Source organism: Ambystoma mexicanum, chromosome 2q (assembly GCF_040938575.1).
Source record: "Ambystoma mexicanum isolate Mex_15411 chromosome 2q, UKY_AmexF1_1, whole genome shotgun sequence".
In the NCBI taxonomy this organism is placed as follows: domain Eukaryota; kingdom Metazoa; phylum Chordata; class Amphibia; order Caudata; family Ambystomatidae; genus Ambystoma; species Ambystoma mexicanum.
In genome coordinates, this window is record NC_090924.1 from 107,806,716 (window position 1) to 107,832,998 (window position 26,283).

Here is a 26,283-nt window from a genome sequence, read left to right on the forward strand (position 1 = left end):
CAGAGCAGCTGTTTTCCCCAAAGGTATCACAAGTGGGGAAACTGCAGATTATATCTGAGACTGCGTGTCTGCCCCAAAGTTGTGTACAATACTTTTGGGAGGCTAAAGAAACATGTAAAGATCATCTCTAGAAGTGCAAGCAGTTTGATCAATTAGTATTACCAAAAAGCTGTGTCAAGTTGCTCAAGAGGCTAGTTCTTCCTACTAGGTGGCAGTGCAGCCCTGCCGAAGAAAACCCTTCTGCTGCAAGTTTAATATTATAAATCCTGAAAGCAGCTCCGACCAACAGCACACTTGAAGAAAAAGCACTACACTATTTTCCCATTTTGCAACCAACACAGACTGATTTATTAGCAGTGGGAGTCCCACACTAAACTCTTCCTTCTTTTGTATGCATGCATGTATAGGATTTATAAAGTGCAAAACTAGCTTGGATGCATTTATAGCAGTCTTGACTGTTCCAGTCCCTAGCCACACTGTGAGCCACACACACACACATCAACAAAAGTCAAATCAGATATGCAAATCAGATAAACACATTCCTCAGCAGTGTAAGATAGACATGTGACAGCTGCTCAACTGAGAACAAACACGGTATAAATAGCCTGATCTATAGAAGGTGCCAACTCAGGAGGACCCTTCAATCATATTTGACCCCACTCTACCTTACGAATATAATGTCCATAGCCATCTGATAAAGCCCAAAAGGACAGTGCGGCACCGAAATGGAAGCAATTCTCATCTAAACTAGATTACCAGCAGCACATCAGACACATATATCTGCCTTGTTGGCCGTCATCCGTGAGGTGAAGTTGCGTCTCTCTAAAGAGCAGGCTTTGGACGCAGCATATATGCCTCTCACTAGTAAATAACTGGATCTGACCAGCCATGGCCACGTTCCCTGTTGACACAATTGGGCTAGAAGACACTGGCCCACCCCCTCCCTCCCTCCTTTCATTTCCACATTAGATTAGCCCAGCAATTTCATGCGATAATTTACCTGCAATCACAATGGCGGCGCTGTGTGTTGCAGAAATAATAATTCCCACGGTGACGTAGTCTTTTCCGATTAATGCAGTAAGCCATTCATTCTCAAATTAAAAGTCTTCGCCAGCCCCACTGTCACTCTTCATGTGCACCCCTCCTACTTTTTAAGTCACCCGACTGTGTATAACCCTCCTTACCCTCTCCTCTGATCCAACTTCCCCCACGCCTTTCAATGAAGCCCATTTTTCTGACCACATGTTTCTGTATTCCAATGGGTGTCTGCGGTCAGCTAAAAGCATTCTGACTCAAAAGGGGCTAGCCAGCTGTCACCAAAGTAGCAGCCCAACTCTTCAGTCCTCTTTCACCTTCACCACCACTACTCTTATGGTGAAACCGCCCTTCAAATCTTCTAGATTAAACTTTGAGCCTTTTTCTTCTTCAGATTTCCGCAAGAAAAAAAAAGGACTGCTCTTTATCTCTGAAAATCCTCATTGCTGCAATGCACAGCAAGGTGCCACCCTTCTCGAGCACATTTTTGAAAAACGGACAGATGTTCACACAAAAGAAAAAAAGGAATCTCTGTGCACAAAAATGTATACAAAGACTATGTCTACAGTGGCAAAAAGTTCAAGTTGCATGCTACTAGCCAGGCCTAAAAAGTCACTTGGTCACTAAGTTCTCCACAAGCACACAGCACATAACGTCATCCTTTTCCAAGAGTCGAGTTTCATTCGCCAATGGCTTGAAGAGTGCACATTGAGGGCTGATAATTTATGTTTTACAAATCTCGAGGTAAAACCAATTTCGAAAAAAGTTAAGGCTACTATTTTACTGAAAGAAAGCCCACAAACCATTGGAAATACCAACATTAAGGTTTGACATATGAAACAAAAGTAACTAAAAGCAGAAAGAAAAGAAAATCCCGACAATGTTTGTTTTAATGTATTTTTTTGGGGATTGGTGCTAATGTGAATGTGTTCATGAGTATGTAGTGTTTTAGTTGAATATTGGTGTTGTATGTGGGCATGTTTGTCAGCAGACTGGAAATGTCAGTTGTGGTTTGCAGTTAAAAGTGGGAGATGGTAGGAAGACTACATATTGTTGCACGGGTGGTTTTAGTAATTGTGGGTGTATACGTGGAAGTAATTTAATGGAAGTTGTGATTCTAGATCATGTTTTGAGCTCATTTAATGTAAAGTTTCTGTTGAGATGATTTCTAGAATCTGGCCAGGTGGACCGATTTTCAGAGTTATGATGAACAGGGAGCTCAGAGAGGTTATCCAAAACCCAATCAAGGTTGTGTGAAGAACGGTCAAAGGTTAGTCTCTGGAGAGTGAGTGGGGTGAGAGGCTCTCAATGAGTCCACACATTATGGCACACAATAATTCAATTTAGACAGTAATATAAATACAATAATTTATTTAAGGCCTTATAAACACACTGGAAAATGAATCTAACAGGTAGTATTATCACACAACACTCCAATACAAATATATACAATCACCATAGGTTCAAATATACATCACATAATGTATTTAAGCAAAGCAGGTGATGCCGCAAATGATGGGAACCAAATCATAAGAGCAACACCCTACTTGAGCAGTCCAAATTAGAAGATAAATGGGGGGCTTGTGCCCAGAAGTCACAGGTTTCAATACAGTCTCTCCCCAGTATGTTTTTCCTTTATTAAGGATGCACTGGGATTGTGGTGGTGATAGTTTTAAACTAATTCAAAGTGATTCAAGAATTTACACACAAAAAAAGGTAAATGTTCTCCTTCCTTCCAGACCAAAGGCTAACCCTGGGACAGGAACCCCGACCCAGGTTTGACAACCAAAGGGGAGTGGAAGGAAGACAGGAGATAAAGGCAGTTGTTCCCAATGTTATCCTATGGAGGATGGGATTCGGGGGAGAGACAGGCACACTGATGCTTACTTACCCCCCTGACACTGATTTTCCCAGATGCCTTTGTAGATCATCTGGGGGCTCGATCTTCTGTGGTTTGTTCCAGTGAGAGGTGCCCAGGAGTTGCAAGTTCGAGGATTCTTTCTGTTGGCTGGTAGTGCAAGATGCAACTCCTGTCAGTTGAGGAATGCAGAATCCAATGATGCAGGCCTCCTTGGGACACTTCACGAAACTAAGACAGGTGAGTTCCAGTAACAATCACAATGTATAGGCATCTTTCCGGCTGCAGTCACAGCAGCTGCTCTAGGACAGGTTCCTGTGAAAGTGGCAAACTGAAATTAGGGGAGAAGGTGACTTGTGATGCAAGCTGGCGACCGCCAAAGTTCCAGACACGAGAGAGCTGGTCAGTCCACCGGGCAGTCCAGGGACCCTTACAAAGACTCTGAAGGGCTGGATCTTTGAGAAGACGTTGAGACTAGTTGTTTCCACTAGTTCAAGGGTTGAAGCACCACTCAGGCTCTTCAGAGATAAGGCAGAGGAGCAGGGATTCACTATGCCAGACACAGTAAGGAATGCTCGGCCACTTCAGGAGTCTTCTTCAGATTTTCACCAGGCTGCTCTTCGAGGGATTCTTGGCTCCAACATAGCTCTGAAGAATAGAGGCAGAGGTCCTCCTTTTAACCAATATTCTAGCTGGTAGAAAGTTCAAGCCCAACAATGGTAATGATCTGCACCCTTCCAACAGCCAGTAGTTGCCCAATCAGGGACAACTACAGGTTTCACATCTGCCCCATTAGCAGACTCACTGGTACCAAGGATGTGGACTGGGGCTAGACCGGACCCATTCCTGGGCTACACACACGAAAGGCTCACTAGCCTGCAAAAGCAGCGTCTTTCCTGCCAAGGTAAGGACCGTATAAGGACTCTCCTGACCTGAGAGGGCAGAAGGAAGGCCAAACTACAATATGGTCAAAGAACAAGGGAAAATCTTAGGGCAGGCCATTTTAGGACGCTAGCTACATTTAGTAGCCATACATGATAAACGTGAATGTGCGCACCAAAAATAATTCAAAAATGGTAAAAATAAAACTGCTGCCACCAGCTTGTCTGTAGGCACATATAAAAGTAACCAAAAATCATTTTTGCTAAAATCTAGGGTGATACAATGGAGTGAAAAGGAGATATTTTTTTAAGATGCTGTGTGCAATGTTAAAAATACAAGCATTCAAAAGGGAAACAATGTTTCTCAGTACTGTTAGTCTGAAGGACTAATCAGTTTACCCAGAACAATGAGCAAGGAAAGAAGGTGAAGCTGAAGGCTTTAATTCCCTTCAATAGGTCAGGACAGGATCAAAACAGAGCAAATAAATTGGGGGTCCATAGGAAACTATGGAGAGAAAGTGGCAAAAAGAAAATATTTCTCAATAATGTGAATGCAGGTATAAGTCTTCAGTTAATTTAATATAAAAGGTGTATACTATTACATGGTAGGTGGGGCTTCCTGTTGCACGTTTGTATGTTCAAAAATCATGTTACACTACAATATTACAACCTTGTATTTGGCAATGAACAACGCCAAAACTATTTGACATGGTTTGTCATTTCAAGGACTTTTACACAAGCGAGTGCTTGTAAATTGACGATACGACCATTCGTTTAACAATTAACCTCAAGTTGAATGTGGTTGTACATGGCAAACTGGGCACCACCGAAGTCTTGCTAATTAATGTATATGGCCCCAATATTGACGATCAGGAATACTAGACTGAGATCTTCCAGACATGCGCTAAGTGCCCAACTGCCCATATTATTTGTGGATCGGATATTAACACCATATTAGATGTAGAACTCGACCGGACAGCAAGTACCACTAGATCCCTGACCGGGGCCGCCCTTTTGATTCGCACACACATTGCAGACTTAGAGCAGAAGGATGCTTGGCCATCCCTACACGGGTCACAACGAGCATATACCTTTAACTCGTCAGTCCACAACATTCACTCCCGAATTGACCTATGGCTGATCTCGCAGGAGGTTTTGGGCTGGGTAACGGATGCTACAATACTACTAGAACACTATCAGACCATTCGCCAATACTACTGTCGATGGTTATACCTAAAGTAACCCCGCAAAGAGCGTCATGGCGCTTTAAAGCGGCTGCACTGGCAGATCCAGTATACAAAACCAGCCTGATGCAACACATTGCTGATTATTTTGAAAATAATGAAGGATCAGTCGATAGTCAGGCTATTCTATGGCAAGCTTTTAAAGCCTACATCAGGGGAAACGCCATGTCCACAGAATTTGGAGTACTCAAGGATATACGCAGGGAACTGGGAAGGAAAGAACAAGCGATAACTGAGCTCCAAGAGCGTTACGCAACTGCCCCCCAAAGCGCAGGCTACATCCACTATCAAAACACTGGTGGACGAATTTCGAGCAGCAGCAGACCGGGAACTGCGCTATTTTCATAGGCCCGCAGACGCACAAAGGTACGGCGAGCAGGAAAGACCAGGTAAACTACTGGCACAGAGAGGTGTAGCGTGAACATCCCAAGTATAACCAGGGAGGATGGGCAAGTGGTTACAGACCAGAAGGAAATCAGAGAAGTCTTCTGTGACTTCTACGCTAAACCTTACTCCCCACAATGCACAACTACTGAAGGTGAAATAGATAGCTACCTAGCTAAGATACCCGCCACATTCCTATTAGGCAAAACGAGTCGCCCTAGATAAGCCCCTAACACTAAACGAAATAAAGGAAGCAGTAAAAGACCTACCGATGGGGAAAGCAACCAGCTCTGAATGTTTAGGAGCCAAATTCTACAAAGAATTTGTGGACGTGCTGGCACCCCGCTTACACGCAGTATGGATAGAGGCATTAGAAAGGGGCAAGCTACCCGACACAACCTGCAAGGCGGTCATAACCTTGTTACTGAAGCCAGGGAAACAACCAGAGGAGTGTGGCTCTTACCACCCACTATCTCTCATAAATACTGATGCGAAGGTACTCGCGAAAATACTAGCCACCTGCTTGAACCCCCTAATGCGACATATGGTCCACGAGGACCAAGCTGGATTTGTACAAGGCAGATCCACAGCCTCTAACATCCGCCAATGCTATAATATTTTGGCAAAGATCCCTGGAAATACCGAAGAGGTTGCTATCGCTCTGGATATGCAAAAAGCCTTCCGACGCCGTATATTGGCCCTTCGTGTTCAGAATCCTAAACAACTAAGGATTTGGCCCAAATTTTATACAGTGTGTCCACATCCTATACTCACAGCATTACGCAAGAGTATGCTTTAATGGGACATTGTCGACAATACTTGAACTGGCTGGAGGCACGAGGCAAGACTGCCTACTGTCCCCGCTGCTATTTACCCATGTGATTGAACCGTTAGTAGACTTGCTGAGAACAAGATTCAGCAAAGTAGGGATATCCCTGGCCGGAAAAGTAGAACTTGTCACTCTATATGCAGACGATCTAATGTTATACATACGGAACCCAGAAAAACACCTACACCGGGTACTTGAGGCGGTCAATGAATTGGGGGAATACTCTGGCCTAAGGTTGAATGCAGCCAAGTCAGAGATATTCCCTTTAACTGATGCGACTAAGCAACCTACAGAACTGTATGGACTCAAATGGGCACCTCAGAAGGTGAAATACCTGGTAGTCGACATAGCACGCACAACGCAACTCGTACGCACCCTGAACTACAGTGACCTCACTGACAGATTATGTGCTAAACAGACCCGATGGAACCACTTACCAATTTCACTTATGGGCCGTTTGGCATTGATTAAAACGATCATACTACCCAAGTTATTCTATCTGTTTAGCACAGTGCCAGTTTAGCCGGGTAGGTCCTTCTTTACCAAGATACAAGGGTAATGCTTGACATTTATTTGGAAAGGACACCCAAGAGTGAGTTGGACACGGCTTACCAGACCCTACGACCAGGGGGCAATGGTAGCCCCGATTTCGAGCTATATTTCCTATCGGCTCAAGCCTAATATGCAATATACTGGGCTGAAGGGGGGGGCTGATGCACCACATACAGCAGCTGAAACACAAGGGGAAGGCCCAGTGAGGCTTCTACATAAACTAGCGGCAGGGGGGGGACAAGAAATGACAATCTCTTGGATCCGACACTGGTCACATCTGGGGCATGGGCCAGACTAACCGGGAACCACAGAAACACAATGCTATATGACCCGAATATGGCTGTACAGGACACACCATACATACCTCTGACGCAAGATGTGACACTTGCCACACATTGGGGAGACCGGGTCATACACAACTTCAAATATTTATTTGTCGATAAACAATTCATAAGCTGGGATACTGTCAAAGCGATCATTGGCGACACCCCGATGCAATAGCTCCAATACATCAGGCTACGCTCGGCAATGGCTAACACGTGGCATAGTTTTCCCCCAAGAGCCCCAGTCACACCCGAGCCTGAGATATGTACTCTCACCTGGCACAAGTAAGAAAACAGCCTCTACACTATACAAAATCACACTATTGACCAAAGAAATTCAAGCCCCGAATGTTAGAGAAGAATGGGAACTCGAGCTGGGGAACACCTTTACTGATGGACAATGGTCGCAATTATCCAGATTAACAAAAAACATATTATGCAACTCAAGATACCGCTTGATACACTATAAGATATTGAACATGATTCACTACACCCCGGCCAGACTCAAAAGCATATATAACACAGCATCAAGTAGGAGCCTGAGATGTGGGAGCAAGGAAGCGGGCATACTCCATATGCAGTGGTCATGCACAAAACTAACCGAATATTGGACGGACGAGTGCGGAGCACTGGATGAAATGATTGAACCAACCACAGACTGGGAACCCAGAATGTGTGTATTGGGCGTGGTTTACAGAATGAGCCTGATTAGGTGCAAATTCTTCAACTTGAGCTTATTATTAGCAATGCACGCAATATTGATGCAATGGAAGAGCAGAGCACCCGCAGTGCTGAGTGATTGGGTGAAAGATAGCACATGGGCGAATGACAATGAAGATGTGTACTTTGGTCTCTTACCAATGGCAAACCGCCCGAACGATATATGGGGAGGTTTCAGACAATATCTTGCAGATTAAAGTGCCCGGGAAGAAGAACAAGAAAACGTGTAAAATGTAAATGTGACAAACTCCATCTCTGCATACAAATGTACAAAGTAACGTAACGAAATATGATTGAAAATTATGTAATGTGATGTGATAATTCTGTACAAGTTAAATAAAAGTTTTTAAAAAAATAATTTCAAATTGCTAATGTTTTTGCTTTGACAATGTTTTTAATTTCATACATTTGCACACAGTGCTAGATTGGTGTAAATGAAGTTATGACTATTTGTCAATGAACAACTGCAATGAGCAAAACGATTGGCTTAGCTAAAGTCAAATTGTGTTTGTTCAACTAAAAAAGTAATTACAATTTTAGGAATACAATCAATTTGCATTCTTACATAGAACCCATATATTTACAACAAACGAGAAACACTTACAAACCTAGTTATAAAGTATGGCATAATCCAATAAAACAAACTGAAGAAAGTTGAAACATGAGGGGGAATCGGCTATCAAACTATTACAAATTCCTCACAGTGCTGTTTATAGTGCTATGGTGACTGATGGATCCCCACCAGTCGACAGACAAAAGCTACACCATTTCCAGAATATATATGTGGCCATTTCAAACCCCATCACCAGGCTTACAGTACAATGGACCCAAGGTAGGCTTCTTTCAAGTGAGTTATCCTTGCTTTGAGTCAAGGGTCCTTAGGGTACCATGCCTTAAACAACAGTACTGGTCATACGGTTTCCTGGGACTTAATGTACATGCAAAGGCTCTTCTGGAGGTCATGTTACTTAACAAAGCAAACACATAAACCAAACACATCTCTCGTAACCGGAAATTATCCAATTTGCCTTTTTTTTTTTAATAGGTTTTAAAAACAAGAAAAACAACATTCAACCAGCACCCTGTGTAAACAAGCCCCGAACGTCCCCCCCCGCCACAAACCCATCATCCCCGGACATTTTGCATCAGTACCCCCAGCATATCTTGCTTAGATAATTGTTTGCCATTGATATTACAGATTAGTAAACAGATTCTTCCAGGGCCGACCAAGTAACAAATTACATTGCACATGAAGATATTCTTGCCCCCTTACTTGTTCCATTTAAGGCATCCCTTCAGTGTCGCCAATTGACACCTCTGTGTCCTTGATAGCAGTTTGTTGTAGTAGATAGTTTGTATATGCATCCCACATGCCAGCATCATTGCACCGATATCTGTACATTGATCTCCATCAGTTCTCCATGTCATTACAGTACATGATGTCATCTTTCCATTGTGGGAGTTTGGGAGATCTCCCCCTACCCCGCAGCATAGCCACTCTCTGCTTAGCCAATAGGAGGAGCAGGCTAACTAATTTCTTCACTCCCCTGGGGACCTCCTTAGTATAGCCTAGCAGCCCCATCATCGGATCTGGTCTTCTTGTCTGGCCTACAATCCCTCCTATTGTATCAAACACTCCGACCCAAAACTGTTGTATATTGGGGAAACTCCATGCAACATGTAGAAAACCAGCCATTTCCGACTGACACCTAGTACATCTGACTGTAGTGTCCGGGAAAAATTCCTTGATTCTGGCAGGTGTATAATAAAATTGGTGAATATACTTGAAATGGATCAACTTATACCTGGCATTAATGGCGCCCTTCCTTATTCCCTCACAGCAATATTTCCAAGTTTCCCCCCGAAATCGCCCTTCCCAGCGTTCTCTCCCAAGCCTCTCGCGGCCTGTGGATCTACTCAAAACCCAACTTGATATGAGACTGGCAGAGCTGAAAAGGTGAGAAGAGAAGTGTGCCTTAAAGATTGTCGACTTAGACAATCGGGAGAGGCGTAATAACCTCAGATTCCTTGCCTTTCCTGAACGCGACAGGGAGACACAGGCGGACATACTAGAAGCAAATAACTGAGTAAACTATTTCACAATGGAAACACCAGCGAACCCACAATAGACAGAGCTCACAGAGCATGATCAAGCTCCCGTGGGCCAAGATCGGTGCTGGCAAGATTTCATTATTTCGCTGAGAAGGCCAAAATACTTGAGCTAGCGAGAACGAGGGGCCCTATCGAGTGGGGAGATGCCCATATAACGATATACAAGGGCCTCTCACCCTTCACCCAGGCTAGGCGGTGGCTCTGTACCCCCTTAACTAAATGGCTACAATCAACGGGGGTCCGTTACAGATGGGGCTATCCATTTTCACTTTTGTTTGAATACGAAAGATACAAGTACTCCTTGGTAACGGAGGAAGACCTCCGTTGTGTCACTCAAGAACTTCTAGGAGACTGCGTCAGTTGAATCCGGCTTAGGAAAACAGAGCATGGAAGCGGCTGTCTCTCAAAAGGTGGAGAGCCCCGCTCTAAGGCGCCAAGTCCGAGGCAATCGGAATTTAGGAGAGTAACCCTGGCCTCTCCATCAGCGTCCAACTCTTAGTGGTCTTCCAGGTGGATTATTCTCTCCAAGTGAGCGACCTGGGAAACCTCTAACTTGAGTCTGTCCAAGATGCAAAATGTCCCCCGAGAGACGCCGGAGCACACATGGGGGCCCAAACAATCACTGCTATGTGCCCGGCTATAGAGACGTGGTCTCCTGGTAGAACTTCAGACTAATTGACCAGGACGGCCTCCGGCTCCGGAAACCTCCAGGGTCCATGTGAAGAGGTGTAATCACAGGGCTCAGTGGGTGGTTGGGGGGCAGGAGGGTTGCTTTAACTTTTCTAATTGTTGGAATTGTTCTAATGAGTTGATTTTTTCTTTACCCGATTATCACATGGGGGGCTCAGAGTGTTTTTGGTGCATATATTTGTGATATTCCGGTGGGGTAAGGTTTGGTGGCCTGGCCTAGTGGCTATTTCCTTGTCGCAGGTAAACCAGGTGCCCGGGATGGGGCAAAGGGGGAATGTTGGGGGGCGGTGGGTGTTGCAGTTCTTATGGCTAGTTATTTTTGCCAAGCTGCCAGGTCCAATACCAGCTCACGGCTGGACAGAGGTGGGGGCGTTGCCCTCGCCTGTCCAAAACAGAGAAGAGAGAACACAGGATTGGTCTTATGGTAGGGTTTGAATTTCCAACCCATCATCCAAATGGCTGACACAAACCAAACGCTGGCACTGGGCTCACTTAACGTAAGGGGGTTAAACCCTCCCAACAAAAGGTCCTTAGTTGTGAGGGAATTCACCGCCTCAAACTAAATTTGATGTTCCTTCAAGACTCACTGGGTGAGGGGTGGGGAGCCGCCTCTAAGGGCGAAAGCTATTCAAGAAGTCTTCCACACCTTGTGCCTGTTGAATAAAAGTGGCGTGGCCATAGTTGTCCCCTACAGAGGCACATTTCAAACATCAAGTTGCTCGGAAAGACCCGGAGATCGCTTTTTAATGGTTAAAGGGGAAGTCAGGGGTGTCAAGGTCACATTAATCTCCATTTATTGTCCCAATGAGGCCCAGGATCATTCCTGGGAGGAAGTTTCAACCAATATCAGATAATTTGCCAAGGGGGCCCTGATAGTAGGAGGAGACTTTAACATGGTGCTTCACCCAGAGGAAGACAGACTTGGTCCAATCACGACCTGGTAAAGGTGCTTGTGGGGGCCCCTGCGACTCCTGGGAATAAGTCCAGATGGTCTTGTAATTATCTCTTACTGCACGATGAAGTGCTGTCCCAAGGTATACTTGCTGCGATTAAAGAATATTTCACTCTTAACGATAACAGGGAAGTTGGTCTGGGAAGCCTTTAAGGCCTCACTGAGGAGGAAGCTCATTGGACTGTGGGCAATGAGAAAGGGAGAAAGAGGAGAAGGTGCTTTGAGAGAAAATCGAGGCCATCCAACCAGGGGGTAAGTTGAGGTCCCAAATGTTCCCAGGGAAATGGGCCGAGCACCAACTCCTCAAAGAGAAACTCAGGGCCCTGATGGCCTATCAGACAGAACAGAAGCTAGCATTTCTGAAACAGAAATATATGGAAAAGGATGCTAAGGCTGATAAGATATTGGCTTGGAAGCTGAGAGAGTTCAGAATCAGTCGTAGGGTAGAGGATCAGTGCTCTAAAGAAGGCCGAAAAATCCTCGACGATGCCCAGATAGCAGAGGAATTCCATCAATACTACACCTCGCTATACTCCTCTGAATACCAGGGAGATGGTATTGAAGCCGATAGCTTCCTTGACTCTCTCTCGATTCCTTCGCTCCCCCCAGAAAAAGCAGCTCTTATGGAAGATCCCATTACCCCCCAGGAAATAATAGATACTATTAAGGTGATGAAGGGAGGAACCACCCCGGGCGACGATAGATTCACGGTTACTTTTGAGAAATCTTTTCGCTCTGCTCTTATCCACTTTCTGGCTAAATTATTCAATCGAATCTTACAATCGGATACCCTCTCCTAATCGAGGCTAGCAGCATTTACAGTCATCATCCCCAAGGAAGGCAAAGACCCGGCCCATTGCTCCTCCTATAAGCCCAACTCACTTTTGAACACGGATGTAAAACTTTTAGTGAAACTATTGGCCAATAGACTGACACCGAACCTTCCCTTTTTGGTGCACGGTGACCAGGTGGGGTTTATCCCTGGGAGGCAGGGAGCGGACAACATACAGAACACCCTGGACCTCTTCCATGAGGTAACCCAGAGAGGTTTGGGGGCCACCTGGTTGCAATATACTCTGAAAAAGCATTTGACCGCTTCGAATGGCCGTACATGCACAAGGTGTTACAGAGGATGGGCTTGGGAGAGAACTTCAGAAGATGGATTTGCAGCCCTATTTAATGGGCCCAACCGGCAGGGTAGCAGTCAGTGGTGCCATCTCATCTCCCCTCTATCTCACCAGGGGGACCAGACAGGGCTGTCCTATCTCCCCTTTAATATATGCCCTGGCTATGGAGACCCTGGCCATCGCCATCAGAAGTGGTCGGGAGATTAGGGGCATTGAGTGTGGGGATCAGGTTTTCAAGTTATCCTCTTCTCTGACGACATCCTCTGCTATTTGACTAATGTGTCCCAGTCCCTCACCCGCCTCCTTTCACAGATTCGAACCTTCACAAATTCTCAGGCCTTAAAATTAACCTTTCAAAGTCAAGCGTCATGCCCATGGGATGGAAGGACCCAGAAATGAGTAATAAGATTACAACCTGTGGTATGAGACATGAGAGTGAATCCATTCGATACCTGGGTGTTGTTCTCCCTAGGTGGCTGAACTCGTTCTATGCCTGCAACTATGCTCCAATTCTGGAGAAGAACAAATCAGACCTCTGGTGCTGGGACCCACTCACCTTATCCTGGTTTGGCCGAATGGTATCGATAAAAATGAACATACTCCTGCGGCTTTTGTACTTGTTCATTGCACTCCCCCTTTACCTCCCGGACTCTTTTTTTCAACATTCCAAGGCTTGGTCCAGCACTTTATATGGAAGGGGAAAAGGCCCAGAGTAAAGCATGCTCCCTTAACTCTCCCTAAGGACATTGGGGGGGATTAGGCCTACCAGACTTTAGGCTATATTTCAAGGCCGCACAGCTTTGGGTTATGCTTGAACACTTGAGGGATGACATGGGGACCTATTGGTCATTCATTGAGGATGCCCACACTCATCCCAGGAAAGTGAGAGATCTCCTGTGGACCTCCCCTAAGAGTCTCCACTCCCACCTGAGATCTCACCTCATGCTCGCAGTACTCTTGGAGTTATGGAGACGTAATAAAGCCAATCTATTCCTCTCTAGCTGGCTTTCTCCTTAGACATCGCTGTGGGGCCTGCTCTCGATTTGGGTAAGATGGGCTTTCGTGCATCCCAACATTGGTCGGATATCGGTATGGAGAGAGCAGCCCACCTCTTCAGAGATAACAGGTTTTTTGAGTATGAGTCATTGCGAGAAGCTTTGTCCCTGTCCGTATTTTCAGTATTTTAATATTTATGTATCAAAGGCATCTTGACTGACTCCAAATGGTGCGAGGAGCTCTCCAGTCCTCTCATCCCCTTTGAAAGGATCTTAGAGGAGTCCCCCAACAGGAAGAGAATACTCACCAAAATGTATAGATCCCTGATCACAGTGGACCTGTCCGCTAGACAGGGCTTTAAATGTTTTTGGGTTGGTAATGTGGGGGAGGATATTTAAGAAGACACCTAGGTTACAATATGTAAAACGATGTTGTCAGGTTCTCTGTATACATCTACAATGGAGCAGAATTTCAAAATCCTGTATGCCTGGCACCTTCCGCTCGTTAGGTTGTCTAAAATGTTTGTGGGAGTCTCGCCTCTGTGCCCAAGGGAATGTGGTCATTGGGGAACATTGTATCTATCACATGTGGTGGGTCTGTCCCGTGGTACAAATTTACTGGTCTGAACTTTTGAGCTGGATCAGAGACATGGTTGGCATTTCTCTGGCGCTGCCTCCCATCGCTCCATTGCTTGGGGTTTCGGCACCTGGTGACGGTGTATCCAGCCTTCCCAGAGTGGTGGAGGCCATGCTTGGGGCCCGGGAGGATAGCCCTAGCCCAGAAAAGGAAAAGCAAAGTCACTCTATCTAGTTGAACATTTTCACATACAAAAAGATCTCGGCAATAATTTCTGATAGAATGTCGAATTCAGGGTTGTTATCTTTGGTCTTGTATTGTAGTACATAACATTGTGAATTGACAAATGCCAATAAAATGTAAGAAAAAAATAAAAATAAGTATCGCAGAGTAAGACAAAAGAAGAAACTAGAGAAAGACAAAGATAAAAGTGGGAGTGCAGATAAGAATCCATGGTTTAAGGAAAGGAAGGGTCAAGATAAACTGTGTTTTCATTGTGCCAGTAGTTCACACTTCGCAGCTTCCCCAGGATGTCCAGGGAGGAAGGCTGTTTGTTCCAGCTGCAAGAGGAGGGGACACTTTACCAGTTCCTGCAAGAACTTTCAGAGGAAATTATTCCATGTGACGGAAGAAGATCATAGGTCCTCTTCTGAGGACGGAAGAAGTTCATGAAGAGACAATAACTGTTAATATGGTTATGTTGTTGGGGAAGATGAAGAGCAGGAATGTGAGCACCTGTACGCTAATGTGTGTGTTTGAATGGTATTCCGGTGTCAATGATGGCAGATTTGGGAGCCAAAATGTATCTTATGCCAAGGGATGTCTTCGAAGGTGTAATGAGTGGGAAGGCGTGTGACCCAGATATATCTCCCGGAGGTTATAATATGGACAAGACTGATCTTTTAGTTTATTGCAATGCAGAGCTGAATTTTAAAAGGCAGGTGTACGGGGGCGTGGCCAGGGGCGCCAGCGATGCGGCTGCTTCCTTGTTGGCCTCCGCCCGAAGCCCGCGGCTAGCAGCTACCATCCGATAGTTTCGAGTCGGATCACGTTGCCTGGCGGATTAATGGCATCCTGAAGCACTAGGGGTCCTGTGTGGCCTCGTTTCCCCTTATTCGCCCCCGAATCAGCGTGGTTCCACTTTCGCCCCCCGGGACGTGGCCGGCACATCCAAGATGGCGGACGGGACGGGCTTCTCGCGGTGACGAGGAGTGAGCGGGAAAGTTTCCCTGCCCCGTCCCGGTCGCCGAAGCGGAGGCTCACAGCGGCCAGAGACAGCCAGAGACAGCGGCTGCGACATGGGAGTCTGGCCCGGTGATCCGTGGAGCGAGCGGCGTACAGCCTTCTTCCCGTCCTGGGGCCCCCTCCCCCACTCCGGCCCTCGGAGGTGTCTCCGGCAGAGGAGAGACGGGAGCTCCCGCGCTCCGAGGCGGTGATACTCGGGGGGCAGGCGAGTAGTCCATGACGGCCTGCTACGCCCGCCCTCACCTCGAGGATCCCTGTGAGCAGCGGTCGGAGTCTCCCAACCCCGAATAGGGTGAGGGTGCAGCAGCGGGGCTCAGGAGGGTGCCGACTGCTTGAGCCCACCTGAAGCAGTTGCGGCCGCTTGGCCTCCCGGGCTGTGCACTTTCAGCCCCCCCTCTTCGCAACTTCCTGGGGCGCCCCTGCCCACCGACCCCTGATCTGTGCACGGCCGGGGGCCTTTCATCAGCAACAGCACCTCCCCCCCTTTTTTCTTGGATCCAACAAAATCCCCTGGCTTCCTGTCTGGCTTTGCTGCACCGAGGCGCTGAATTGGGGATTCCAGCGCCACTGGGACCTTCAATCACGATCCTCGCAGCACTCCGCCACCCGGTGGCCTCCTGGGGCGCCCCAGCCCACTGGCCCTCATTGCCCCCTGAGTGTCCTGGTCTTCCATCGCTACGACAATAGAGCCCCTCTGGCCAGTGATCGGCACCTCGGGTTCGACCCTGGGACCCCAGCCTACTGCCGAGGCTCGGCCTCCAAGCCTCTGCCACTCAGGGTTGCCCCGGCAGCGCAACTGACCTGGGCTATCCCCAACACCACTGCCCCAGGTGATTCAGACCCATAAACCACGCAGGATGTCGAGATTGCCTAAAGCAACCAAATCCTCGGACATCTCTGCCATGCTGCTGGCTGCAGACAAAACGAAGAGGTCAACCCCTTCCCCGAAGCCAACCCCACAGAATGCCCTAGAGGAACAGGGAAAGCTAGCTACGAGGGACGACATCCAGGCCTTCATGCAAGACATTAAAGCCGAGTTCCGGTCTTGCATGGCTGTTCTGTCTGCACGGATGGATCAAACAGACCACCGACTTACAGAAGTGGAGCAGAGACTGGGAGAGGTGGAGGACCTCACCGAGTCATGACGCCGCATTAATCGAGCGGAGACGCGACCTCCAGGTGCTACAGAGTAGGAATGAGGTACTAGAGTTTAAACCGGAGGATCTGGAAAATAGAGCTCGAAGGAATAATCTGCGCATCGGGGGGTCCCTACATCGGTCTCAGACAAAGAACTACCTGAGTACATAGGCAACTTCTTCCAAGCCCTCCTCCCACACATGGACAAATCCCAGCTTATCTTAGACTGCACTCATAGATTGCGCCTGAGATGTGGAGTGGACTCGGACGGTCCTCCGGATGTAATCACCAGAGTCCACTTCTACACCACTAAAGAAGCCCTCTCAGCAATAAGCGGTACTAAAGATGAGCTCTCGTTCATGAGCACTCCGCTTCAGATTTTCCAAGACCTCTTGCTGATGACCATACAGAAAAGAAGAGCCCTGAAGCCCTTGACGGGGTTCCTGCAGTCCCAGCAAATACGCTATTGATGGCTGTACCCGTCTACGCTTCAATTCACGTACCAAGGAGTCCAGCGTAAGATAAGTCACCTGGAAGACGCGGAATCCATTTTACATGCAAACTCCCCGGAGTCCTCTGAGCCCCATAGCCCCCTGTTCCCCTCAGGAGTAGCAGAGCAACTGCCCCAGAGACAGCAACAGCAACCCTGGTCTAAGGAACAGAGATGCCGTAAAGTAAAGTAATCCTACCACCCATCGCGATCACGAAAGTCCCGATCCGATAAACTCAATTAAACGTCAGTGATGCCGCGGGCCCCGAGCAGCCCATGCCCCACTCCAAGGAGTATGTCATCGGTCCACCCTTGGAGTCGAACCCAACTACGTGGTTTGGTCCTAGCCCTGTTGGCTGGGAGGACAGTTTTGGCCCTGTTGGCCGTGAATGGGCTGGAGATGGAAATTCCAGCCTCCCACCAGACTAAAAGTTTACCCTCCCGTTGGAGGATATATAAAATGCAGTCACAGGAATCCCAAGCGGAGTTCAAGTCTCTGGATGGCGACTGAGCAGTGCCGTCCCCATCGCTCGGGCCAGCTCCCTTTACCAGGGGAGGCTCGGGAGGCCCTGCCACCACACCAGAAACTGAAATTCCTGACAATGAATGTCAGAGGCCTCAACGCCCTGCAGAAGAGAAAAGCGATCCTGAGGCGCCTACAGAATGACGGAGCCTCCATCGTCTTCCTCCAAGAAACCCATCTGATCCCAACCGACTCCACGCGGCTACGTGACCGGCAATTCGCGCTGCAATTCTTTGCCTCGAATGGAACAAAGAAGGGTGGTACGGCGATCCTGTTTACCAAGGGCCTCAGACCACAAATTCTAGACTCTCTGCACTGCCCAGATGGCCGCTTTGTGGCAATCAAATGCTGAATCTCCGGCCAACTCTATACGCTGATCTCAGTGTACGCTCCTAATGAGGGGCAAGAAGAGTTCTACTCAAGCCTATGAAATATCCTCTCACCATTCGCAGAGGGCCAAACTATCATCGAGGGTGATTTCAACGGAGTCCCTGATCCATTAAGGGACGGGTCACACCCTCCGGCTCGTAGAGACTTTGCCCTGGCTACAGCGATTCTCAAGCTATTCAGAACTTTGGAGGTAGTTGACTCCTGGAGAGTCCTCCATCCCGATGAGCGGGACTACTCATTTTATTCTTACGTACATAGAACGTACTCACGTATCAACCTCCGCCTGGCCTACCCCCAGGTCTCGGCATTCACAGACGAAGTTTCCATCGGGCCGAGAATCCTCACAGACCATAGCCCAATAATACTTGTGCTCAGTGCCCATGATCCTGATCCTGCTCCGCGACGCAGATGGTCCCTCTATGACCCCATATTAGGCGATATGGCAACTAGAGACGTGGTGGCCAAAGCCATAAAGGAGTTCTTTGAAGTGAACAGGAACAAGGATACCTGTCCAGCTAATACTTGGGATGCAATGAAGGCCGTGGTGAGGGGGATCCTGATCTCCTGTGGGGCAGCCTACCATAAATAAAAGCAGCAGCTCCGTCAGGACTTAGAAGCGAGGGTCAAGAGGCAGAGACGGCATGTAAGGCTAAAAATTGGTCCCACGAACCTATCGGATCTTGCAAGCAGCTCGGAAGACGTTGGAGGCCCACTATGCGGAAGATACCGCCCAGCTTCTGGCTAAAACAAAGCAAAGCTACTATGCCAACGGTAATAAAGCCAACAAATTCCTGGTGGATAAGCTAGCAAGAGTCAAGAGAAGGAACATTATTGTAGGCTTGAGGGACTCCCAGAACATTGTGCAGTTTGCTGACCGGGTGAAATTGCGGGTGGCGGAAGCCCACCTCGCAGAGACAATGTCGGCGACCCCGAGATCCAAGGAGGAACAGCAGGCCTACTTGCAGGAAGCGGCCGTACCACACATCACCCCTGCAAAAAGAGAAGAATTGGAGGCCCCGCTCACCAGCAAGGAAGTTGAGGAGGCTATTAAAAGCCTGAAATCAAGGGCCCCAGGCCCGGATGGATTCTCCACACGCTTTTTCAAACTTTTCTGGCTCCAGCTGTTGACCCCCATGACGACACTCTTTAATTCCTTCGCGACTTCACGCACCATTACGGCATCAATGCAAGAATCAATTACGGTGCTAGCTCTCAAGCCAGGAAAGGACCCTAGAGACATCACAGCATACAGGCCTATTTCGCTACTGAACCTGGATGCAAACATTTACTTGAAGGTCCTGGCGAACCGCCTGGCGAAGATCCTCCCGGACATCATCGACCCGGATCAGACAGGCTTTGTGGTGAATAGAGCGACCACGGATAACACCCGTAGGGTCCCGAATCTGATCGAAGTGGCTAAGTGAGACTCACAGAAGCTGGCCCTGCTAGCCTTGGACGCAAGCAAGGCTTTTGACCAAGTGGATTGGTCATTCCTCCACCTGGCCTTCTTTCCATCTGGGACCGCTCTTCTCGAAGCTCATCCTGGCGAATTACCAAGCTCCAAATACTTTCCTCCGAGTGAACGCCTGTTGTCCGGCTCGATCCCCCTAACATGCGGCACGAGGCAGGGATGTCCTCTCTCCCAGCTACTCTTCGCGCTGGTGATGGAACCTCTGACCTGGCGGATTTGTCGTAACCTCAGAATTAAAGGCCTCCAAGTAGGCCCCACCCAACATAAAATTGCGCTATACGCGGACGATGTGATGTTGACCATAACAGACACCTCCCAGTCGTTGAGGGCCGCCCTGGCAGAAGTCCATAGGTTTGGCAGGGTCTCAGGATTCTCCATAAACCTTACGAAATCAGCAGCCTTGGGAATAGGCCTGGAGCAGGCGGACAAGGAGTCCTTCAGAGCCCACTGCCCGATCCCATTAAGCTATAAATCTATCCCCTACTTGGGAGTCCGGATCCCTGCCCGACCCGAAGACACCTACCGGGTAAATTTCCCGACCCTGTTTAAGACCCTGGCAAACGACCTGGATCGTTGGCTCTCACAGGAAATTTCGTTAATAGGTCACATCGCGGCCTGTAAGATGAATCTCCTACCGCGCGTCATATACGCCTGCTCTGCCCTCCCTGCCATCATCCCCAGCCCCCCATTGCAACGGCTACAGAGAAAGATCTCTAGCTTCATCTGTAAGGGGAAAAAGCCACGTATTCCGTGGAGCACTATGATGCGCACCCCAATCCAGGGAGGCCTGGGGGTCCGTGAGCTGTAGAGATATCAGATGGCGGCGCAGATAGCTCACACTAGAGCCTGGACCATCTCGTCAGGGCGACCCAAGTGGATGAAAGTGGAACAATCCCAAACACCTCTTCCTCTCTGTTTCTTGCTGTACCTGCCAGCCTCATTTCGACGGACATAGCCATCTCTCCTATCGTCGACCAAGCAAACGCTAAAGGCATGGGATTGGGTACGTAGATCCAGAGGCATCCCAAGAGACCTAAGCCAAGCGTCCCCTGTTTCACATCCCAGCCTTCTTGCCGGGATCCACTCCCTCGAACTTTAAAAACTGGATTGCAGGGGACCTCAGCTCCTTATGTCAGCTATTTGAAAGCTCCCAGCCTCTGACCTTTCCCCAATGTAAGAGCACTTTCGGCCTGATGGAGTCTGATCGATTCTCTTATATCCAAATCAGACACTGGTGTTCGCAACCCCAGACCCACTCAGAAGCCACGCGAGATCTGGATGCCCTCAAACTAACGGTCGCTGATCCACCGAGCCGAGGTCGAATTTCCACACTGTACAGATTATTGCAGACGAATCCGCTTGCAGCCAAAGCAACTTATATGTCGCAGTGGGAAGAGGAACTAGGACATCCGATTCCAGACCAGTCGTGGTCTGACATCTGGGCCCGCATGCAATCGTCCTCTTTCTGCGTGACCAATCGAGAATGTGTGCATAAACTACTGCTCAGATGGTATAACCCACCCCTGCGACTACATCGCTTTAACCAGTCCTTGAACCCGCAATGCTTGCGCCGCTGCGGCATGGAGGGCACCTACCTGTATATGTGGTGGACATGCCCAGTGGTGGCGAACTTCTGGTCCCAGTGTATAGCCGCCATAGCAGACATTGTTCAGATCACGTTACCCCTGGAACTCGAACCAATCCTACTGGGGACCCCAATCCCAGACATTTACCCCAGATCTAGCAGGCAGGCAACTCTCATAACGCTAATGCTACTAGCTGCGAAAATCACGATTGCCCAAACATGGAAATCCCCTGAGGGCCCTCTACTTATCCTGTGGTGGCTGAAGCCTTGGGACATCTTCATTGCTGAGAAAATAATGGCCGCGAATAGAGGCCACCTCCACCGATTCACAAACATTTGGTCGCCAGTGATAGACTATGACCAGCGCTTCCCAGCCCAAACATACAAACCTTGCTTGGTGTTAAATGCCCAAAGGGCGGAGGACAGGAACCTGGCTCAATCAGCGGAGGACTGAAACCTGGAGGGCAGTCAGAGAGGGGGAGGTAGGACAGAGACTCGTGGGATGATCCAGATAACTTGAAATGTGCCAAATATTGATTGATTGTAATGTAAGGTTTTCCTGTGCGCTGCTTGAAAATTAAACAAGTTAAAAAAAAAGGCAGGTGTACACAAGTATAGGTATATGTCACAAAGAAAGGGGCCACACTTTGTGAGGGCGGACTCAGAAGATTCTAAGGATAAACTTGCATCCAAATGCGAGGGAGCAGGTACTGCATCTAGATGATTCTGTAAACCAGAAATATAAAAATGTTTTCAAGGAAGGCATAGGGAAAGTGAAAGGTATGAAACATAAGATTTTCATGAGGAAGGGTTGCAAACCCATTGCTGCAAGATTGTGTCCTGTTCCTTTAAGCATGAGGGAGGGACTTAGGAAGGAGCTGCAAAGGTTGTTGGGAGTCAGGTGTGAGAGAGAGCGGATGCAAAGCAGCGGATCTCTCCATTGGTCATGGTAAAAAAGGCTTCTGGAGAACTCTGCTTATGCGTGGATTTGAGGGAGGTGAATAAGTGTGTTGTGGTAGAGAGGCACCCAGTGTCCAATATGAGTGAAATGTTAGCTTTGATAGGTGATGGTAAATGTTTCCAAAGCTAGACATGGTGTTAGCATATCATCAGATTGAATTGGATGACGAGAGTAGGAAGTACAAAGCGTTCATTACGCATGAAGGTATATTCCATTATAGGAGGGTGCCTGCCGTTCATGCTGGTATTGGCGTCCTCCGTATTCCAGAAGATGATGGATAGGATATTCAGGGGTGTGGGTGGCGTTTAATGCTTTCAAGATGATATTTTGGTTTCAGGGAGAGAAAAATGAGCATGACGCCACCCTTTACAAAGTGCTTAGGATCTTGGAAAAGAGGGGAATCACTTTGAGGAAGGAGAAGTGCGCGTTTGGCAACGACATAGTAGAATACCTAGGTCATGAGATATCTGCATCGTCGGTGTAGCGCAAGAGCGATATGGTGTGCGCCATAAGGAAGGTGTGTAGTCCTATGTTGAAGGGTGAGGTGAGGTTATTTCTTGGCATGGTGGAATTGTATCAAAAACTTGTGCAGGATTTTGCAGACAAGGTGAAGGAGATAAGAAAGCTCCTTATAAAAGGGAGTGATGTTTTAATGGAATGAGTGATGTGAGGAGGAGTTCTCTCGTATCAAGGAGGAGATTGACCTGGCCAAGGCTTTAAGGAGTTTTGATATCAGAAGGAGAGTCAGAACAGTGGATGCGAACGACAATGTTGTTGGTGCCATTTTGTCACAATTGGATGAAGATAGGCATGAGCAAATTGTTGCCCATGCCTCCCGTGTGCTGAGGGGGGCTGAGAAAAATTATTCAGTATTGTAAAAAGAGGCCCTTCCATGTCATTGGGCAGTGAAGAAGTTTGCTAATTTTGTGTGGGGTGCAGAGTTTGCCATCAGAACAGACCATAAACCGTTAAAAAGCATCTTTGAATCTAAAGGTCTAAGTAAGGTATCTCGGAAAAAATGGCTGGATGGGTCAAAGTCATGAGTTTAAGATGGCGGTCATATCAGGTCGAGAGAATGTTTTGGCGGACCATCTATCAAGATTGGGTGGACAGGTTGAAGAGACGAGTGAGGAGGTTATCATTGACCTTGCTTTTATGAATCACAGGGGTATTATAGGTAAGGAAGAGTGGATGGAAGCCATGGGTGCTGATGATTTACTCAACTGTGTGAAAGGATTTATGGAATCAGAGTGGCCCAGTAAGATGAATCCACTTCAGGAAGAGATGTGTTTCTGGGAGGGTTATGAGGAGTTGAGCCTTGTGCGAGGCATTTTGTATTGATGGGAACGTTTTGCAGTTTCGAAGGTGTTGCGGAATAGAATCATTGCTTTGGCACATGAGGGACACCTGGGTGTGTCGCGTACTAAGGCCGTGTTGAGGGGCGAGTACTGGTGGCCGGGATTCAACTGTGAGGTGGAAAAAAGATTGTGCGAGTGCATGGAGTGTAGCCAGTCCGGTAAGGGTGAGAGTGCCGAGGGGCAGCCATTAGTAAAAGTGAGGATTCCCAATGGTGTGTGGGATGAGGTGGCGATGGAAGTTATGGGTCCGGTAAATTTGGGAACTGGCCGGGGAAAATTTGTGAAGTTGTACCAGTTGTCAAGGTGGATGGAGTACAAGGTTGTCAGAAAGGCAACCAGTGTGGTGGCCATTGAATTCCTGCAAGAGAATTTTGCGGGGGAAGGTTTACGGCACAGTGTGTTAACGGATAAAGGAATTCAGTTTGTGGGAAGCGTTTGTCAGAAATACTTTGAATTGTGTGGGATTCTGCATTAAAAAAAACAGCGTTGTAACATCCAGAAGGCAATGGAATAGTGGAGAGAATGAATAGGTGTATCATAGAAGTGATAAGGTTGGCAGAGGTATGTGGGGAGGATAAGAAGGTGGGGATCCAGGAGAGAGTATGCTCTGCGAATGTCACCAAATGCAGCGACGGGTGCGAATGACTTTGAGATGAGAGGCCGCAAAGCCAATACCAAGGTGATCCCTCCTTGGTTGGGAAGAGCTAGGGAAACAGATTGGTGGATGTGATGAAAAGAAAATTGGATCAAGATAAGGATCAGTGGCTTAAAGTGGTGAATGAGATGAGGCAACGGAAGATATTAAAAGGTGAGGTGTGGTGATTGTGTCGAATTAAGAAGGGTCTTGTGAGGAGGAAGGGTGACCCCTTATAGCCAGAGCCGGTGCAAGTGTAGAAGGTCATGGATGGCGCTCAGGGGTCAAGTTTGGAATAACAATAGAATTGCTGTTGTGAGAAGGTGGAGATGCCAAAGGAAAAAGGGAGATGTGTTGTAATGACTGGAGTGCCTTAACAGGAATGTGAGAGATGTCAGCAATGGAATGTTTGGGGGCAAACTTACTTCAAAGTTCAGAGGAAGTCAGTTGTCCGGTGGCTCTGGAAGTGTTGTTCCAGCTGGGGGGCTTGCGCTTATATATCTTAATAACGTACTTGACAGTCTATTGTGTGGAGTACCTTCTTTACATTATAAACCTTGCCTTGTTGAGTTACCATGTGTTAGGAAAGATGTTTCTCTCTAGGCAACTTTCCCTCAGTGTTCTACGGACCCCCAAACATTTTGCTTTTTATTTTTTATCTATCCTTACTTTGTACAGGGAAGTGAAGCCTTCGGCTTCCCTCCCCTGGCCTTTTGCTCATTTTGTCATGGAGAAACTGAACAGTCCTTCAGACTATCAGTACTGGGAAACTATGTTTCCCTTTTGTCTTTTTACCTTTTTGGTAATTTTTCAACAGTGCACACAGCATCTTACAATGCAGTGCAGTGGGGAAACATTTGTATCTAGTCTTTTATACTAGGAATTTATGGTTAGTTTTATACGTGCCTAAAGACAAGTTGGTGGCAGCAGATACATGTTTACAATTTTTGCATTATTTCTAGTGTGCACATTCACATTTACCATATAGTGCTACTAAACGTGGCTAGTGCCCTAAAATGGCCATGCCATGAGATGTTTCGCTTATCCTTTGACCATATTGTTGTTTGGTATTCCTCCTGCCTTCTTGGGTCAGGAAATCCCATATAAGGTCATGCATTTGCCCAGGAAAGCTGCTGTTTTCGCAGGCTAGAGATGCCTTGTGTGTGTGTGGCCCAGGAAGTGGGTGGGACTGTCTGGTCCCGATCCACATCAGTGGTGCCAGAGAGTCTGAGTGTTGGGCATGAGTGAAACCCTCATTGATCACTGACTGGACCACTGCTGATTGTTTTAATGGTGCAGAACCTTAGCATTGGTCAGCTTGGACTTGCTTCCAGCCAGGATCTTGCTCCAGCCAGGATTTAGATATAGAAGAGGACTCCTGCAGCCATTTCTTCAGATCAGCTTTGAAGCCAAGTATCCTGTGTAGAAGAGCAGCCGACTGAAGATCCGTGGGCGACTCCCGAAGAGGCATGGCCTCCCTTACTGCATTTGGCTCTGTGAAGCCGTGCTGGACTACCTGATCTGCGAAGGCCCTCTATGGTGCTTCAATCCTTGGACTTGTGGGACCAACCAGTCTCTACACATTCTCGAGGATGCAGCCGTCCTGAGCCTTCGAAGTGTCCCTGGACCACCCGATGGAATGACCAGCTCTCTAGTGGGCTATCTCGGTAGAACAGTCGCTGTTCCGCATTCGTCACCAGACCTTTGGTGGTCACAAGCTCGTGCCACAAGTCATCTTCCTGCCAGGTTTCAGCTTCCCAGTATCAAGGGATCCTGCTCTGGAAGGTCTTCAACAAACTTGACTGGAAAGACGCCTGCTGTTGCCTGTGCGCGGTAGATGCCGCTGGAACTCGCCTTCCCTCGTCTGGTGAAGTGCCCTTAAGAGGTTTGCATTGGTGGCTTCTACATTTCTTCTTTGCAAAGGGTTTCACTCTGCTCCAGGAACCAATCGGCAAACCTTGCACCCGCAGCTCCTGGGCATGTAATTATAACTAATGAAATAATAACTAATGAAAAAAGAACAAATAAAAAACTAATTCCAAAATAACCAATTTCTTTTTCGTTGTTTTTGGAGGGCAGGTTCCCCCGCAAAGCCCCCTTTTTTTTTAATAATACTTTTCACCAACCCCCAAAACCACTATTACCTCTCACAACCCCATTTGTAGTTTTTTTCAAAATTAGTTATTTTGGCATTAGTTGTTTTTTCATTT

The 26,283-nt window shown here is 47.6% G+C and overlaps 1 protein-coding gene across 3 annotated transcripts in view; it reads right to left on the minus strand.

Moving 5' to 3' along the window:
* LOC138569199 (histone-lysine N-methyltransferase 2D-like) overlaps window positions 1-26,283 on the minus strand; it is a 538,746-nt gene that overhangs the window by 178,017 nt on the left and 334,446 nt on the right. The gene's annotated exons all lie outside the window — the stretch shown is intronic.